Raw genomic sequence first — 6,775 nt, 5'->3', positions numbered from 1 at the left:
AAGGGGCGTGGCGTTAATGGGCGGGCGCGGGGAGTGCGGGTGGAGGCGGGGCCTGAGCGAGGGGGTTCTCTTTCTGCCTGGGTGAGTGGAACGTAACTTCAAAAGGAATCCGCCCGAGCCGGCTTGCGCAGTGGGTAGCGCCTGGGCCTGCGTACTGAAGGGTCCCGGGTTCGAATGTACCTCAGTTGCAGGCTAAATCCCCAGCCCTGGTTCTGATCGGGGTGCCTACGGGATGTTTCTCTCTCTGTCTCCCCCCCTCCCTTCCACTCTTATCCTGGGGTGAGGATTAACAAAAGAAAGGAATCCTCCGGCCTGGCCAGTGTGGCTCAGTGGTTGAGCATCGACCAGGAGGTCACGGTTCGATTCCTGGTCTGGACTGGATCCCTAGTAGGGGCCCTGCAGGAGGCAGCCAATCCCGTGTGGCTCAGGAAGGCCCCCCACCCCCGCCAAGATCTTAATAGACTGCTGGTCAGCAGTTTTCCAAGTGTGTCCTTTCAGGGTTGTGGCCTGCACTGATTGGTTGGCGGGCACCAGGGCAGGGGGTCATTATTCAATGCAGCTGGTCCTGCCATCAGCCTTGGATGGTTTGGTTGCTTCTCTGGAACTGAAACACAACAACAATGGAACAATCTGAGTCGCAGTAAGAATCCGGGTCCTGGGTCGTGGCATCATTATGTTGAAGGCAGCGGGAATGGTACTAGGTGTTTGACCGGTGGAGTCAGACCAAACCTGGGTTCAACAACCTCGGTACTTGGGTTCTGGCTAGGAAAGAATTCAGAGCCAAGAACCCAACTGTAAGAGTAAATTGGGTAAATCACAGAGGTAGAAAAAGTAATTCCTAGAAGAAGTGGGTTTAGGAACCAAGTTATAGAGGTAAAGGAAGGGCCCTTGGAGCTTGGGAGTGAGGAAGCTAATGGTAAAGTGCCTGGGGCTGGGGGTGGGGGTGGAAGAGAGAGGGAATGGAAAGGGGAAGGTGCAGGCGTGGTCCCGGGAGGGAGAGTGTGGCAAACTTTAACTTGGGGTCACTGTGCTGGGTCAGGTCCCCATGCTCCCCACTGGAAGCCGCTGGCACCCACCCCAGCCACCCATTCTGCTCCTGGCTTCTCAGGCACAAGCCACGGGGTGCTGCAGGCTATCCTTTCATACTGCCTGCTCCCCCCAGATACCACCTCCCAGCCCCTGACCACTGGAAGCCAGTCCCCTCCTTGACCTTACTATTCTTAGTTCTTTATGACTTCTAGGCCCTGCACCGTGAGGTCTTAGAGCAATGGGTGGTCCTGCCTACTATATCCCCAGTACAACTGAGGGTGCACATAGTAGGTGGCTATTTCACAGTTGATGGATGTGTGGGCGAAATAGAGCATTTCATTTTTGCTTTTTTTAAAAAAATATATTTTTATTGATTTCAGAGAGGAAGGGAGAGAGATAATAAACATCAATGATGAAAGAGAATTGATTGGTTGCCTCCTGCACTCCCCACGGTAGGGATCAAGCCTGCAACGCAGGCACGTGCCCTGACTGGGAATTGAAACGTGACCTCTTGGTTCATAGGTCGACGCTCAAACCACTGAGCCACGCCAGCTGGGCTCGTTTGTGCTTTTGAGGGTGTTGGAGAGTGTTTTCAGGTGAAGAAAACAGCGCGAGAGCAATGTGGACAGGAGGTTGTGCATGGAGATGGTCAAGGAGAGGATACCCCGTCCTTGTGGGCAGGGATGGACTTCCGTCAGGGGGAGCAGCGAAGGGGGTGTAGTGGGGAAATGGTGCCATTGACACCTGACCCCAGGCCACCATCTCCTGGGGTGTTCGTATCTCTTCTCTTGACTTAATGAGTCTGGTAATAAAACCAGTAATCTGTCAATGCTGCACTTGGGACATTTAACCCTCAAGCCAGCCTGACGAGATGCTCCTGCGGGGCTGCTAAGTGCACAGTTCCCAGCTGCACGTGACCCTCAGCTTCCAGAAGGCAGAGGAAGTACAGCACATGTTCCAGGATCACCAGGTTTGTGTGTGTGTGTGTGTGTGTGTGTGTGTGTGTGTGTGTGTGTTTGTATTAAAGGGGACTCTGACCTGTTGAACAGAAAGGAAAATTCTCTTAGCTTAGGCCAGGTGTGGGGAACGTCTGGCCCATGGGCCGAATAAAGCTCTCAAAATCATTTGGTCTGGCCCTGCCAAGGCATTAGGGGTGAGTTACTTAAATGTTTGACCAAATATAGCAGGCTAATTTTTTACTTTATTTTTTTTACGTCTTTATTGTTGAGAGTATTACAGATGTCCCCCTTTTTTCCTCCCCTTTTGCCCCCCTCCACCCGGTTCCTGCCCCAGGCCTTCACCACCCTATTGACTGTGTCCATAGGTAAGATCTTTGGTTAATCTCTTCTCACCCCCTCCTCCCCCCTTCCCTCTGAGATTCGTCAGTCTCTTCCATGCTTCCATGCCTCTGATTCTATTTTATTCACCAGTTTATTTTGCTCATTAGATTTCTTGTTCATTTACTTTGATTTTTAGATTTGATTATTGATAGATAAGTATTTGTTGCCATTTTATTGTTCATATTTATTTCCTCCTCTCCCTCCTCCCTCCTCCCCCTCCTCCTCTTCCTACTCCTCCTCTCTTCAGCATTTCACATAATACTAGTTTGGGGGTGATGAACTCCTTTAGCTTTTTGTCTCAGCCTCCTGTCACCTGAGCTGGGCACTCTAGGGCAGTGGTCACCAACCAGTGGTCCACGGTTGGTGGACCGTGAGGTCTGAAAGGTTGGCAACCGCTGCTCTAGGGTGCCTCTGTGTGGGCTGTGTGCACAGTCTTGTAGTTGAGCCTTGACTGCTGTTGGCGTCTCTGGGAGGAGTTGACCTCCAGGCCAATTGGCTGTGAGGACCAGCTGCAAAGACAGTGGGAGAGCTGCTGTGCAGGAGGCGAGGCCCAGCTGTGAGGCAAGGCAGGCTTGGCTCATGCTAATGCTGGTTGTGGGCCTTTTATTGATGGGTTTGGGGCACACTGTCACCAGCTGCAGCTTGTTTGAGAGATTTTTAGCAAAGTCTGAAGCCTGAGCCAGGACAGGACATTCATATGGAAAAGCTGCTGCAAACAGCTTGGGTGGGGCTGCTGATTGGATGGGGCAGGATTCAGGGAATCCCCAGGGCTGAGCAAACAGTGTGCTTCAGGCTGGTTGAGACTCAGATATGGCTGCCAGTCAGCCCTGCGACAGGGGAGGTCCCAGCACAGGAATGACCCCTGCTGTGAAGCAAGGCAGGCTTGGCTCATGCTAATGCTGGTTGTGGGCCTTTTATTGATGGGTTTGGGGCACACTGTCACCAGCTGCAGCTTGTTTGAGAGATTTTTAGCAAAGTCTGAAGCCTGAGCCAGGACAGGACATTCATATGGAAAAGCTGCTGCAAACAGCTTGGGTGGGGCTGCTGATTGGATGGGGCAGGATTCAGGGAATCCCCAGGGCTGAGCAAACAGTGTGCTTCAGGCTGGTTGAGACTCAGATATGGCTGCCAGTCAGCCCTGCGACAGGGGAGGTCCCAGCACAGGAACAATGACCCCTGTGAGCACCCCATCTGGGTGAGAGCCACCCCTGAGTTCCTGCCCTGATGCCAGACAGTCCAGTTCCTCCCTGTATGTGCCTGGGGAGGGCAGGGAGCAGAGATCAGCAGGAAGGAGGGAGGGGCAGGCAGGACGGACATGGAATGGCTCCTTTGGTCTCTTGGGCTTGGAACTTAGGCACAGGGTTTGCTTCCTTAGTGTCAGGGCCTTTGGCAGCGGTGAGATTTGCACGGGGTTTCTGGGTTCTTTGTGCTATTCTTTCAAGTTCTCTAAGTTTGACATGCCTGAGGGCAGAGCTGTGGCGGCCTTGAGAGCTTATTGTCTGACCCGGTGGGATGGGGGCTGAGCGTGAGTGTGGAGACTGTTAGGGGCCACAGCTGGAGGCTCAGGGCGGAGCCCTGGGTGGTAGAAGCCTAGGATTTGAGGGCTCCAGTACTGGTGGAGTCATTAGGGGCATTTGTGACACTTGGAACCAGAGTGACCGGCTTTGGAGGAGGGGTGGGCCAGGACTCAGGCCTGGGAGGGCAGGGAGCAGAGGTCAGCAGGAAGGAGGGAGGGGCAGGCAGGACATACATGGAATGGCTCTTTGGTCTCAGGCTCGGAACTTGCTGACAAGCACAGGGTCAGGGCCTTTGGCAGCGGTGAGATTTGCACGGGGTTTCTGGGTTCTTTGTGTTATTCTTTCAAGTTCTCTAAGTTTGACATTCTTACCCAGAACTCCTCACAGCAGCTTTCTGTCCGTCGTGGCAGGCACAGGGGCTGCCCAGTTAGCCGGGCCCTTCGGGTCCAGAAAGCCAGGTCCAGATGGCGATTCCTGGCCCAGCTGTGGTGTGTACGTGGGACTGTATGACACATGGCGTCTAAGCACAACCTTCCAGGCTTGGGAGAAGGTCACCAGGGTTAACCCTAATTCCCTTGGAAGCAGGAACCCAGTCGGAATCCCTCCCGCCCTGGGTGACTGAGAATGTGTGTCCGGAATCGAACCCGGGACCCCTCAGTCCGCAGGCCTGCACTCTATCCACTCAGCCAAACCGGTCAGGGCGAGTTTGACATTCTTACCCAGAACTCCTCACAGCAGCTTTCTGTCCGTCGTGGCAGGCACAGGGGCTGCCCAGTTAGCCGGGCCCTTCGGGTCCAGAAAGCCAGGTCCAGATGGCGATTCCTGGCCCAGCTGTGGTGTGTACGTGGGACTGTATGACACATGGCGTCTAAGCACAACCTTCCAGGCTTGGGAGAAGGTCACCAGGGTTAACCCTAATTCCCTTGGAAGCAGGAACCCAGTCGGAATCCCTCCCGCCCTGGGTGACTGAGAATGTGTGTCATCCCAGGAATCGGTGACTTTCAGGGATGTGGCCGTAGACTTCACCCAGGAGGAGTGGGGGCAGCTGGACTCTCCTCAGAGGGCCCTGTACCGGGACGTGATGCTGGAGAACTACCAGAACCTTCTCGCCCTGGGTAAGAGGCTCCCGAGGCTCGGAGTCTGTGGTCTGGGCACACACCTCAGGTACTACTGAGTCCCCTTCCGCACCAGCCTGGCGTGGGGGGTGGGCTTTGTGGTTCGACTGGCACCCGTGCCTGGAGGTGTGGCTGGACACAGGCAAGCCAGAACGAGAGGGAGAGGGAGAGGGAGAGGGTGGATAGGGTCCTGGAAGCCCAACCTGCCCTGGACTTTCCAAGGGAGACAGGGGTGGGAGGGATACCCATGGGTTCCTCAGAATGCATGCCTCAACTTGGCCCCCATTCTGCGACCCCCATCCTCGGGGACGGCCACACCTCTCAGTGCCAGCTCGTGCTGTTCGGGGGTTCTCCTGCCCCAATGCTGGACAATCTAGTTACTCCCCGTATGTGTCGGGGTCCCCCAGTGCTGGATCTCATAAGCGGGACAGTGCGCGGGCTCTTTAAGAGGAACAGGGGGATTCTGTGTCACTGGGCCAAAATTCCTGCTGGTTTTTATGGCCTGAAGTTACCGGGACTTCTCTACCAGCTCTGGAACCCCAGGCTGGGGGCTGGGATCCCTGCTTCTCATGGGCGGCCTCTGCGGAGACGATCTCCCTCCCAATTAAAAAGGCGGCTCACGTGGGAGCCGGGCCAGCCCATCCCGCTTCCACCCCTCCCGCCTCAATGCGTCCTTCTCTCCTTCTCTGGTGCAGGACTTCCATGCAGCCAGCTTCCAGGCGGTTCTGATGGTTGCCCTGCATTTTAGTTGTAATTTTGATGTGGTTGCGGGAGGCGGAGAGTACAGGTGTTTGCACTGCCATCTTGGTTCTCCCAGCAGGCTAATTTTTAAGTTGGTATTCTTGTGTGGCCTGCGATCCCCGTATGTGTCGGGGTCCCCCAGTGCTGGATCTCATAAGCGGGACAGTGCGCGGGCTCTTTAAGAGGAACAGGGGGATTCTGGAAGCCCAACCTGCCCTGGACTTTCCAAGGGAGACAGGGGTGGGAGGGATACCCATGGGTTCCTCAGAATGCATGCCTCAACTTGGCCCCCATTCTGCGACCCCCATCCTCGGGGACGGCCACACCTCTCAGTGCCAGCTCGTGCTGTTCGGGGGTTCTCCTGCCCCAATGCTGGACAATCTAGTTACTCCCCGTATGTGTCGGGGTCCCCCAGTGCTGGATCTCAGAAGCGGGACAGTGCACGGGCTCTTTAAGAGGAACAGTGGGATTCCAGCAGCCTGTGTCACTGGGCCAAAATTCCTGCTGGTTTTTATGGCCTGAAGTTACCGGGACTTCTCTACCAGCTCTGGAACCCCAGGCTGGGGGCTGGGATCCCTGCTTCTCATGGGCGGCCTCTGCGGAGACGATCTCCCTCCCAATTAAAAAGGCGGCTCACGTGGGAGCCGGGCCAGCCCATCCCGCTTCCACCCCTCCCGCCTCAATGCGTCCTTCTCTCCTTCTCTGGTGCAGGACTTCCATGCAGCCAGCTTCCAGGCGGTTCTGATGGTTGCCCTGCATTTTAGTTGTAATTTTGATGTGGTTGCGGGAGGCAGAGAGTACAGGTGTTTGCACTGCCATCTGGGTTCTCCCAGCAGGCTAATTTTTAAGTTGGTAACTTTGTGTGGCCTGCGAATGATGTTATAAATATCCAATGGCCCTTGGCAGAAAGCAGGTTCCCCACCCTTGGCTTAGACCTAGCTTGGGGGCTGCCCCATTCTGCGACCCCCATCCTCGGGGACGGCCACACCTCTCAGTGCCAGCTCGTGCTGTTCGGGGGTTCTCCTGCCCCAAT

Source organism: Myotis brandtii, unplaced genomic scaffold (genome assembly GCF_000412655.1).
Source record: "Myotis brandtii unplaced genomic scaffold, ASM41265v1 scaffold463, whole genome shotgun sequence".
Classification (NCBI taxonomy): Eukaryota; Metazoa; Chordata; class Mammalia; order Chiroptera; family Vespertilionidae; genus Myotis; species Myotis brandtii.
This window is presented reverse-complemented; position numbering follows the sequence as displayed.